We start from the raw sequence: 13,556 nt of genomic DNA on the forward strand, positions 1-13,556 counted from the left end.
GACCCCAATTCAAACAAATAATGTAAAAGACAGTTTGTAGCTCTAACCAGTCCTGTTAACCAGCCAGTCCCCTTAACTGGCATCTTTTTTTCCTCCTCTTGTCACAAATGCGCTACTTGAACTTGTTGTCCATGGTTCCCACATTAGCAACACCTCAGCACGATGTCTGCTACCTTTTCTCTCACTCAGAACATGTCAGGATATCTGACTGACAGGTTTAATTATGAGTAGCTGGAGCATGATAGGATCAAGAGCACACAGGTGACAAAGAGAAATGAGATTTGGGGTGTATTACTGAAGGCCTCCAAAGGCATTAGGCTGTGAGACAAAGTTTTTTTTGGTAGAAATTTTTCGGAAGAGGTGTTCTGGTTTCTTAACCAGAGAACTGTTTTCATAAAGAATGAGTAGTAGTTTAATGGAGAAATAAACTTTTTCCTCTACAATTCCCTGTTCTTGGCGCTGATAAACTTTTCATCAGTACAAAGTATCACTGTGTCTCTAATGCAATGTTGAAAAGAAAATTTTTCTTTGTGTTACAATATGGGAAAGATCTTTGGTGGGGGTTGGTTTTGGGTGTCAGGTCATGTTTTCTACAGTGTCCTTCTGTGGTGAACAAGAAGTCTGCCACTTCCAGCAAGATCTTACCAGATTTCCATTAAGACATCCTTTGCACTGGCATGAACCAACAGCACAGGACATAGATTTACCCTATAATTCTCACACAGGACATGGGGAGGCTGCCTTGAATTACAGACCCTGACCCAAAACACTGCAGAATTTCTATAGTCTCCTCAGAAACCAGTCCCAGAAGAAGGATTCAGGGATGGGTGGGGATAGGAATGAGCGCCAGACCTAGCTCTTCTCTTCCAGCTTTCTGTGCCACGGTGAATAGAAGATGCATTGGGAAAAACGTGGCATCAAAGCAAAGAGTAGTTCTTCCTAGTTATTTGCCTTCTTTGGGGAAATGAGTAGTTACAGGATTTAGATGAATTTGTCTAAATTTTGAATATGCTAACTTTTCCCATGATGTTCTAGAGAAATAAGTTCCAAAATTGCCAATGTATCATTTGAAAAAAAACTTTGTTGTGTTTAAGTCTGAAGAGAGATAAGAGCACCCCTAGCTCTTCTGCTTTGAGTGTCGTATGTCCCTTCAGCCTTTTTTTTCCCAAGCTGGAGTCCTACTCTGTTTAGCCTCTCTTCATGTCTCGTCACATGTATTGTCTTTCTCTGAACCTTTTGTATGCCTGCTATGTCCTTCTCGAGTAACTACAGTAAGTATTCAATATATGGAATGTAAACATTTTACACTGTGGCACTATATTTTCCAAGCATTCTGCTGGATTACATTCTTTTTCCCCTAAACTTATCCTTATATGAGTATTTATGCATTTGTTTTTCTCTGTGCATGTATATTATCTTGCATTTTTTAACATTGAATTTCATTTCTCATTTCATGTCTTTGTAACTCAGTGTCATAGATTGTCCAGCAAAACTTTAGGCACATTTAATTTATACTGTGACGATTAGTTTTATGTCACCACCAAATTTTACCACCTCACTAACTTCCCCTTCTTTCAGATCATTTATGAGTACATGGAATAGCACAAGCTCTAGAAAAGATTCTTGAGTGAAAATATCAATGGTAAACCATTTATTTACCTTTGCAGTAGCTTTTAGGAAAGTCAATAATTGAATTGAAATTCAATAATGCTGCATTTACCAGGGCCCTTTTATCCCTTGCTTTTTGACTGCTCCGAAGGATCTAACAGATCTGTGAAGCATGACAAACATGTTGATTTTTCCCCAATGTTTTGTACTTACACATAGGAAACTCTTCCTGTTTTTTTATAACATCTACCAGTTTTCCTACTGCAGAAATCAGATTTGCTGAGCTGTATTTTTCTGAAATCTCTCTTAAAAATTCATCTAATGTTCTCTGTTTTCTGATACAAAGCCTTACTTTAAAAGTTAGATATATGCTTTAGTAAACAATTTTAGTAGTTATTACTAATTTTAGGTTTGCTCTAAACATCTCTTCTGTGGATCTTTGATTTTCTAAAATGTTCTCGGACTTGTATCTGAATGCAGGAGCCTTTTCTAAACCACTCCCTAGTGAAAACTGGGGCACAACAACAAAATTTAATTTTTTCACTTTTTTTTTCCTTTTATACGTGGCTTATTTTCTGTCCTGACTGACTCTCTGGTTCGCTCCCTGCTTGGATGCATTTTGAAAAATTCCTATTATGAGTTTTTCTGCCTTTAGCGAGTTTCTTACCAAGGACATTGCTGATCTGCCTCATTGTCATTCTATGTGCCATGTGCTGCTTTCTGTTCTTTTTTGCATTCCTCATTTGGACCATAAAGGGAACACAAATACTTACTTTTCCTCTGACCCATTATCCATTGTCTGGTAGTATGGTGAAGGGAATACACTGGCCTCTTGCAAGAAATCTCTTCATGGAAAAAGTTGGGAGGTTTGGGAGACAGAGCTTCTTTGAAGGAAAAGTAGCTTCCTTAGGGGCAACCACCACCCCTGAAATAGTATAACTCCACATCATTCCCATCACTGCAACACATTGGGAAATATAATTTGTTTTAAATAGTAGGTTTAACCTTTGAGTAGAGATATTAAATACTGCATGAAATATGAGCTGCTGAGTGACTTTTGCCTAAAATGTCACCATCTAAAAATCCTGGATGAGAAGTGAATCCTTAAAGAGAGCATGGAAAACTCTCCATTAAACTGACAGTCACATTTGTTGCTAGTTTTCCTAGCTTTTTCACAAAAGGTGGTTTTGTGGATGATATTTTTGGGGAAAGTAGGAATTAGTCAAGCAGTAGTAGTGACTGAAACAATTTCAGCTGGGCACAGCAGCATTAGAAGGAGCAGACCTAAATGGGGGGAAAAAAAGGTTCCTCCTCACTCCTCAGACTTATCATAGCAGACACTACATGTCTCTTGTCCAACGTAGTCATGTTTACTTTTCATTGCTGAATCTTCCCCTTTTCAGTTTAATTTCTTTTACACCTCTTACTTGCGCTTATCCACAAATACCAAGACCAGAGTCAGATGAAAAACAAATCCCATCTTCTACCTCCAGGGCTTGATGAAACTTCACTCCTTTCTCAGCTTTCAACATCCTGTAATCCACATCTAATAAAATGCCAGCATAGCACTTCATATTGCAAAAAAATTTCTAAGCATTTTACTCAATTCACAAAATATATTTATATTTAGCTGTATGTGGAAAATTATTATCCTAACCAACGAAACTTTGGGTGATCACAGTAGCATGGCCTAGAATGCATCAGGGTAAAACCAAGACTTTTACAAGCATTCCATGAGGAGCAAGCAAGCAAGTTAGAGCATTTGCAAGAGACACACAAGCTCCTTGGTGTTTGAAATTAAACCTGCCACAATTCCAGTGAGTCCTCCAGCATTGTAGGAATTCTATTCTACAGATGTCTCTCCTTCATTTCAATCACACATTCCATCTTGATCCTCCCCAAAAGGAAAAGTTTTTGAAAGCACCTCCAACAACTCTGCAACTTTCTTGGTAACTGCTGGTAGTTGTCCTAACCAAGGGAATAGGAGACCTCTGCTCAGGAATACGGGCTCTAGGTTTATCTTAGGAAGCTATATCATGCTAATGACTTTACTCTGCTTCATCAAGGCAGTAAGAGCAACAGGGAATGGGAAAACATCAGGAACAACAGGTTTTAAGCTGTGCAGTTATGCACAGGGCCATTTGTGCTTTGCCTTCTGCTACTGCAGCTCTGCAATTGACAGAACTAAGTTGTCACTGTAAGGCTCTTGAATCTGCTCTACTGATCGCATTTCAGAGAGGCATACTTGGAATTAACTCCTCTTACATTTGTAAGAAGCCTAAATTGATAGAAATCAAAGTGCTTGACATTTTAGATCACTTAATGACAACTATTCCATTGTACTGTGTTTTTCCCCATTTCAAAACCAGAAAATAACTACATGCATTTTTTCCTCCAAATTATACAAAACTCTTCAAATATGTGTTCTCAGGAATTCACAGGTCATATTCTCTTTTTCAACAGGATTTGCAGAGAAGATGCATACAAACAGCCCATGCAACAAAGATCTTCATCTCCTCCCTCATATACTCATTCTCTCAGGTTGATGCAAATCACAGCATATGAGGTCATGGCCACCTTTCCAAGGCTGATGGATCGCCTCCTGAGACTAACACTCAATACAAAGCTTCTTTCCTAGATGACACAAGCCATCTAAGATGGAGACTGGAAATGCCAGCTGCAGAGACTGATGGCTGTTCTGTAATCTCTGCAAAACACAGGTCGTGCTGTTAACGTGGCCGAATATTCTACTAGCTGATGAACTACCCATTATCTAGGATACGTCATGGGAAATGGTCAGGGGAGTGTATAATTTATAAAACTACTCCTTTGGCTTAGAAGCTGATCACAATAGTAAAGGAAGCCTGTAGTGGTTTAACCCCAGTAGGCAGCTCAGCACCACACAGCTGCTTGCTCACACCCCTGCCCCCAGTGGGATGAGGGAAAGAATAGGAAGAGCAAAAGTGAAAATACTCATGGGTCGAGATAAAGACAGTTAAATAAGTGAAGCAAAGTGGCACATGCAAGCAAAGCAAAATAAGGAATTTATTCACCACTTCCCATTGGCAGGCAGGTATTTAGCCATTTCCAGGAAAGTAGGACTTCGTCACATGTAACTGTTACTTGGGAAGACAAATGCCATGACCTGAATGTCCCCCCTTTCTTCCTCCCATCTTTATTGCCGAATGTGATATCATATGACATGGGATATCCCTTTGGTCAGTTTGGGCCAGCTGTCCCAGCTATGTCCCCTCCCAGTTTCTTGCCCACCCCCAGCCTACTCACTGGCAGAGCAGCTTGAGAAACAGAGAAGGTCTTGGCGCTGTGTAAGCAGCTAAAACATATGTGTGCTATCAACATTGTTTTGGCCACAAATCAAAAACACAGCATCACATGAGCTGCTATAAAGAAAATGAACTCTATCCCAGCAAAAACCAGTACAATCTCCACCCCTTATTCCATGCCATTGGACAGTGTGGGACCTGAGCATGACATTATGTGATCAAGGAAGTGCAATTAGGATGACAGGGAGTTCAGAAAGATCACCAGCTGTTCTTCTGATAATACTGCTATGCTCTGACTCTTTCTACAATATCTGACAAATCCATTTTCAAATAATAACTCCCACATTTAAAGAAACATCCAAAAAATTCAGGCGCTTTGAAGGACCCCTGTTGGAAAGAAACTCCCTCCTATGGTTGCCCCTGTATGGGATACAGTACAATTATTTTCCTTTTCTACACAGGTCCAACCATTTCACTTCAGCAAGGAGACTGTACCCAGCAGTACCTTACCTGATGAAGATGCAAGGTCTGCGGCTAGTTTAAAGCATAATGGTTTAATCTCTTTTTTGTGTTTATCCATTTTGTCTAATATTGGCTCTTTTGTTAATGTAATCATGTAGACTTAGTTCTTAAACCTTCATCCAAACTCACAGTTGTTGGCTGCCCTAAATTCAAAACAAATAGTGGGGTTCTGAAGACTTAAAACTGCTATTTTGGTACTGGCAGTACAATGACATCATACACAGATTATTCACTGTTGAGCCTGATTGAATGAAAAAAGAAAAAAGGAAAAAAAACCCCAACTTTAATAAAGAAAGGTACTTCCAGAAGCCTTATGCATAAGAAGACGTACCAAAAGCGATCTGTGTGATACAGGGACTGTAGAATTGTTAATAAAATGCAAGAGAAATTAGATTTGCATCTTTCTGGAGGAGAACGGTTAGATATATGAGGGGAATAAACACAAGTGATGCTGCAAGACTAGATGACTGTTAAATAAGATGGGAACATAAATTACTGTTCTAATGGAACAGAATCATACACACATCGAAACAGGTTTATTTTGCAGAACATAAACTTTAGCATAAACTACTAACAACGACATTCCAAGAAAAAAATACATACACACATGAAGGGGAAAAAAGAGGCTACAGCAATACAAAGGAAGTCTAAGACCTGCAGTAACAGGGACTGGCTTTTTTTTGTTTCATTCACCTTCAAGTATTTTCATAGAATCATAGAATGGTTTGAGTTGGAAGAGACCTTAAAGACCATCTAGTTCCCACCCCCCTGCCATGCGCAGGGACACCTTCCACCAGACCAGGTTGCTCAGAGCCCCATCCAACCTGGCCTTGGACACTGCCAGGGAGGGGGCAGCCACAGCTGCTCTGGGCAACCTGTGCCAGTGCCTCACCACCCTCAGGGTGAAGACTTTCTTCCTAATGTCTAATCTCAGTTTGAGCATTACATCAGAGTAATGCTTCACATTTTGCAGCATTACACAGGAGTTCACGCATGGGGTAACTTCCTTTTAAAAGCCTTCAAGGTGCTTTTTTTTTTTTTTTTTTTAAAAAAAAATATATATTACAGGTTTCCAGTGTTTGTATAACTGTTTGTTTTTCTCTCTCTGAAGACCTGCACAAATCCTCTGCCCTTAGCTCTCTCAGTGAGAGCTGTAAGAGGAAACAGTATGAGTCTCAAAGGTGATTCAAATATCATACTTACTCCATGTATTAATATAATTTGAAAACCAGTCTTAGACCCTTTGTAATGACAATATTTTAAGAGATGGATTGAGTTTTACAGACAATCTGAATTCGAAGTAAGTAGAAATTTTGTGCTTTTGAAAAGCAAAGATTTTCATGACAATCCTGCATTTATTCTTCAGAGTGCTTTGAATACATCGGGACGTGCTTAATTCATCACTAAGTTCCTAAACTGAGAAGGGGGGAAAAAAGTATAAATTTTCAGCTTCTCTATTACTCATATAAACATTAGCATAACCTCTATCCAATGAAATTTTTTAAAAAATAAATCTTCCCAGGAAGGGCAAGAAATTCTTGTATCAACATACAGCTGCAGAGATTAAACTTTACAAAAAGTACTGACGGAAGGAGAAACTGGTTAAAACTGAGTATTACTTGCCTCCAACATGCCTCAAGTCAAATTTTCCAGAAAGCAAGCAGGTAAGAATGTCTTTGTTTAGAAAGAAAACTCTGGCTTTGCAAAATGACATAAAGGGTCTTGGCTTTTTCTCAAAGTGTTGCTAACACTTGCTGCTCTCACTTTTGCCACGCGCAAAGACACATGCAACCTTCCATAATCCATTTGTACCCCGGTGCCAGTCCTGGCAGCCAGCCCCCCAAGAACTCACTCATTATATTGTTCATCTTCTGCTCAGCCTTATGCTTCCCAGCACTTCTGGCAGTGGCCAACACCACACCAGCTGAACCACCAAATGCAAATTTACATGGGACTGGATGGGTTTGGGCTCACTGGGCCCATTAGTGACAGCTGCTCTGGCACATGCTTTCTTGAGTTGTATGGTAGAACTGCTCAGCGCCTCTGTTTGAGTAAGGCTGCATCTATCCCTGGCTACCCAAATGTTTAATTGCTCCTTCAATTTACCCCAAAAGGAGAGTATTTAGTTTATCCATTGGCTTTACTTAGGCCAGTAATTAGCAGCAGTGATGAATATGTTCCAGTGTAATACAATTTCAGTCACATATAATAGAAAACTTTTAAAATATCTTCTTTTTTTCACAGGAGGTTAATGCAGATACACTATGAAAATGCCTGCTTTACATCCAAGACTCCTGATATCAACATCCTGGAACAAATTAAGGAATATTTCAGCAATACAGTTGAGAGGAAAAACAGATTCATCACTCCTAATTTGGATGAGATAGTATTTTCTTACTGCTCACTACATAGCTTGAAGAACAAACCAAGGGAGTTTCCATGGTTTGTCTTTACCTATCTTTATCATTATTATCTTTATCTTCTTTACTTGTATTTGTCTTTACCCTTTATTCTTATCTTCATCTCTTTACCTTTATATCTTCATCTTTCTTTATCTATTTTACATGCTATCATAGATTAGGACTGCTCAACGTTGCTTGATAGACTGAAATTCAGAGATTTAGGCACTTTGAAATAGCCTACAGAGTTAATTGTTTCAGTATCACCTAAGCATGAAACCCTCTAGTACTCCCAGGATACTAATTATACTTTGCAATACCTCTAGTGATCAGTCCTGTCTTGGTGTCTCATAAACAATAAAGCTTAAAAAACACTTGCAATGTAGATTTCATTACATCTTTTAAATAGTTACATAAACTGGACTGCAAAGAAATCAAGTTCCTTGCTCAGTGCTGTGCTGTGAATCAATGATACACTCAGCAATGTACCCAAAATGACCTACAGCAGCTTCCTTTCCTTTGACTGGCAGGCTGAATTTTTTCAGATAATGGATTATGAGATGCACAAGTCTTTTCTTTTCCCCTACAGAATACAAATCATCAGTACCTGGAGTTAGGCAGATGTTCTTTTTTATGAAGCTGTATTATGTTTCACAATTAGGCAGTTTCTTGATGGAAAACCTTGCTCTTTTTGCACAGTTTTAGAGCTCCATAGAGTATCGGCCTATTCTGCTATTTTAGCTCGTATTTTTGTAAAAAAAAAAAAAGAACAGGACAACTTTTGAGCTTATGCTTATTTGTTTTGCTTCCCTACTTTAAAGACCTGGCCTGGAAGTTGAAAATGGAAATCTTCAAACATGTTCTTTTTCAAAGGTAACAATTATGAACAAATTGTTTTGAGAGAGGCAGAGAGAATGGCGATTCATTATAAGAACTTCAGTAGGAGAAAATGCTGCCTCAGAAAAAATTGTAGGTAATTGTTTCTTTCTTTAAGTCATTGTTAATAAAATGGAAGTACTGTTTTACAGATCTGCAGAAGTACTGTCAGAAATCTCTCTTTAGTTGAGACATCAATACAATATATTAAAACAAATTCTTCATTCAGATCCCATTCTTTTCCTCCATTAGGATCAGCTCTATTTTTAGATCCAGACTGCCTCAGCAAGCACTTATTGTCAGGAAAATCGCTGTTACAAAATGAGATGCAAAGTCTAGAGTGGTCTCAGCAAAGTATTGCACAGTCTAGTGCTATAATGTTGAAGAGTCGCTTTCACCTCGTACCAAACAAGCAAAATCATGGAAAACAGCCTTAGGAGTGAAGCTACTCAGCTTCTCAAGCACCGACTGTTTGTTTGATATCTTTCCATGATATTTGCCAACCAACTTCTGGTATGCAATGCAACAAATGGTAGGAGCCTGGTTTTGCACAGCAGACTCAAGCTGTCTTGCAGCTCCAGTGACTATGAGCTGTAAATTCAACAGGTCTTCATTTGCCTGCTGTCTTGTATCTCCTGCATGTTTCCCAGCTGACTGCTAGCTTTATCAGACCACCAACACGCTTGTGACTTCCATCACTATGAGAAGCATGTTCAACACATCTGGAAACAGTATTAGGATGATTCCCAGGTACGTTCTCACTGTGTGATACCCTTCTTAGACTGTGCTGTCTATTGGTGCTTGCTAGCCCTCCACTGGGCAAGAGGTAAGTTGGATCAATGGTCAGAAGCCTCTCTTAGTAGCTTGTATTCCATCATTCACAGACAAATAGTGAACCTCACTGAGCAAGTTCAGTCTTTCCCATGTGATGCATGATGACCCTGTTTAGCAAACAGATGTGATAAAACTTACTATTTCCTAAGCCAGTAAAACTGTTGTGCTATGTTAAAAGCAAGCCTTAACCTTCAGAGTACTGCTTGGCCTTGGCCTGTACCATGTTTCAATGTGCTCCAGTAATCAATCAGGATGCTGGCAACACAAACATCTACATATCTGCAATGGTGGGTATTTCCCAATGACAGTGAATATGGTCAATTCCCATTACCACAGCTATTGCTTAAATTGTGTTTCAAAAATAGTGACTCTTTAAACCAGTAACCAGATATCTTGTTGTACTACAACACAGTTTTGTGGAGGTATCGTCTCCTCATGAAGCCTTTAGTTTAGGCTTTGAAAAGATGATTGATTCCTTAGCCAGGTATCCTGCCTCTGCAACCCAACTTTTCATTGTCTTCTGCTCCAGAAATGAGACCAGATGGAGGAAGGAGAAGGAATTAACTCCCTGCCTTACCCTCCTGGGCTGTTTTGAAGCATTTATGTGAGTTCTCAATGGTGCTGGCAAACCTATAGAATAACTCTGTATTGTACAAAGATTTGACTAAACCTCCTCTGGTTCCTGTAAGACTTAGGTGCACAGCATTGCAGCACAGCATAGTGCACAAGCTGCTTACACGTATTAGATCATTTGAAGATAGACACAGTCTTGTGCAGTAGTGCAGATATATGCAGAGAGGTTATCTTTTCTTCATGTGAAGGACCTTTTCTAACAGTAAATAATTCCATTGTCTTGTTTTTAAAGGCAATCAAAGCTCCAATAAATTCAAAATATTTTGGTATAACATAGAATCCTACGTATTTCCCACATATACCTACTTAATAGTTCAACAGACTGATTAAGGGAAACTTGTATTGGTATTAAGGCAGTTTAATACATTAAAAAGTCCCTGAATTTCAGCTTAGACTTTTAGAGGGGAAAACAGGCTCCTGAGAATTTAGTAATTGTTTTTCAAAAGGCCTGAATGACTTAAGAGTCCAAATCTCACTGACTTACAATGAAAATTATGCTCTCACTGGTCCTGAAGGTTTTTAAAAATGAAGACAAATAAATATTCCTGAATTACTGGAGCACTTTTGAAAAGTTTCCCCTAAATCACTGTTGGGGAATACTCAGATCAGGATTGTTTTACATGCTTGCTTCTCCTTGATAAGAAAAAGATTTTACCTTTCTCTTTTCACTGCTATAAGCATCGTGTGTCAGTATAACTTAAAGGCAACTTAAAGTTTTATTCTCACAATCAGCCTGTAGTTTAAGTGAATTATAAAGGAGAAAAATGTTGTGAAAAATTCAGTTCACATAACCCCTAGAGTTACCTTATATGGTACTTTAAACCTAGCATTAAAGCAAATAGTCTAACCTTAATAAAAGAAAGATTATGGATGTTGTAGTACATGAATTATTGAGGAAAAATATTCCAGCCAAGATAAATCAGACAGTACTGAAAATCATCCTCTTATTCTACTTCTGTTAAGTCAGCTTAGATCAAATAAGGTGATTTTAGGATTTGATCAAAGACTTGTTTCTTTTAAGACATAATTTTTGCTGAAATATTAACAGATGCCTATCGAGCCTTTCAAGCTGGATAACACAGAGGGCATCACAAACAATGAGAATTTCACACATTACTACTGTGTAGCTACTTCTGGGGCAAACACGTCAGCCCTTCTGTTGATCATCATCCAACACAAGAAAGGTCAGATTTCTCAGTCATGCTGGTACCCTAGACCGAAATCTCAACTGACTGTAACAGGAAACATCAGGCTTGACAGTGGTGTTAAAATGGGAAAGAAAAATCCAATAAAATCAGACTTCTTTGATCTAAAAATTAGGTTACTTATTTGGAGCCAAATCCTATGACCTTTGTGCATGCGGAACGGCTTCTTGTCCACATAATACACAAATTTCACTGACTTCCGGGGAGACACACTGCTACCCAGTAGAGGTAGGAAAGTCTGTACATGGCCAGTAACAGCTTGTGCCTCAGTTTACCCATCTGGAAAATTAGTATTAGCAACATTTACATTCCAGGTCTGATTCTATTAAAATTTTGATAATACTTAGAGATGCAGACATTCAAATAAACAATAGCTATTATTACACTTTCCCATTTCTGCAATGTAGTTAGATTTTCTGATTGCTAGTTCCCAACAAGGGCAAGTAAGCAGAGCAAAACAGAATGGATAAGATGAGCCACACAAAGCCAAGCAAAGAAGACAGGCCTGAAATCATAAATCTCTAATATACATAAGGAAAAGACTTAGGCATGGAGTTCCTTTCTTTAAATCAGAATTTCCCAAGCTCTATTTCCTTGCACTGCAATCCCAAAAGTACACTCCTGACTGTGCCTTCTGCCTCATTAGCACAGTCACAGCCCTGTGTCCATGGAGCTGCATCACTCTATGGCTTTCGGTGTTAGCACCTCCCCTACAACCTCATGCCACAGGCAATGCAAACACCTGCCCGAGTGGGTACCTCAGCTCTGCTACTAATGTTCAGGTGAACTCTGGATTTTCTCCTCTCAAACAAGATACTTGCGTGATCCCTTGCTGGAAACTGCATAACAAGGAAATGTTTTTGCCAGACTGCAAAGGATGGCTTCATTCTTGTTTGCGGTTTTCCATTTGTATTCATATACTTTTGCCTTTCATCTGAATGCCATGCTTTGACATATCTAGATGAAAACAGGCAGTGTGTGCCCTGCCTGGTCCATATACCCAGTAAGGCAATGTTCTTGAGTGCAAGGCATAAAGTTCCTGCCGGCTTAAGGATGAAGCTCTCTGTCTGACTGAAATGTCAGATACTATATTAAAAAGGTAGCAGATTGTGATGATAATGAAGTGCTGCAGCCTGTCGCTATGTTACCAACTGCTCTGAACTGACATGTCAGAAGGAACAGCAAAGAAAATGCCCAGAATCCCTGTTTGGATCCCCTTCCCACGCCTACCACCAACTGAAGTATTTAAAATATTTACAGATATAGCCAGCATGTTTCTTTATAAACAAAGCTTAAAACGATAAATAGATAAATATACTAGCCCAGCAAGCCTGCTGTCTAAAATCAGCCTCCTGCCTCTCCAGTTTGCCTCAGATTGCATCCTGCACCCTCTGACAGAGAAAGATTGATTTGGGAACGGGCACTTCTCTGCCTGTTCTCTGTCCCTTAAAGAGACCAAACTCCCCCTGACCAATGCAGCATGTTTAGAAGTAGATTGAAACAGGAGGGGAGATGTTTTCCTGGTGACTGAGGATGAGGTGAGGGTCATATATGCTCTTTAAAGGGAGGGGTAACGCTCTCCATCCCTCAGCATGCTGATTCTACCTATTATTGCCTTATTTAGACTTTGTCGGCACCACCATCCTGGGCAATGAGTCTCACTGGATAACAAAACTGGCTGCAGCTGGCCTGCAAGGGGTGGGGTGAGAAGGGTTGTGCACAAAGGCACAGCCAAACTCTTTGCTTTCATCCTGTACAGAGTGGTGCTCACAGCAGGCTTAATCCCTTCCCCTCCCTCAGCAAACCTACCTACTGTGCAAAGCAGAAAGCACTCACAACCAAACTGCTTCTGCTCTCCTGAAAATTTTGCGTAAACAAAGAGAACAAAGCACAGTCCTTATCATGATGCTAAGGATGTACTGTGACTTGCCTGGTGATTTTGATATGAGATGGGTCTTCATCACGGGGCATGTTTGCTGAGAAGAGATTGCGTATGGAAGGGCACTGGATCTGGATGTGATTCTGTGCTCATAGATGCCAATGTCATTTTTAAAACTGTCTACTCAGTCAAGCAAACAAACTGGCTGGAGTCACTTATTTCCTGCTGCACACTAGGCAGAAATGGAATTCTTAATTATTTTACCAGTTGTTGCTGAACTTTCAGTTACATAAAATGGTAGGTTTTCCTAACATTA

The sequence above is a fragment of the Leptosomus discolor genome, chromosome 1 (genome assembly GCF_034619465.1).
Source record: "Leptosomus discolor isolate bLepDis1 chromosome 1, bLepDis1.hap2, whole genome shotgun sequence".
NCBI classification, from domain to species: domain Eukaryota; kingdom Metazoa; phylum Chordata; class Aves; order Leptosomiformes; family Leptosomidae; genus Leptosomus; species Leptosomus discolor.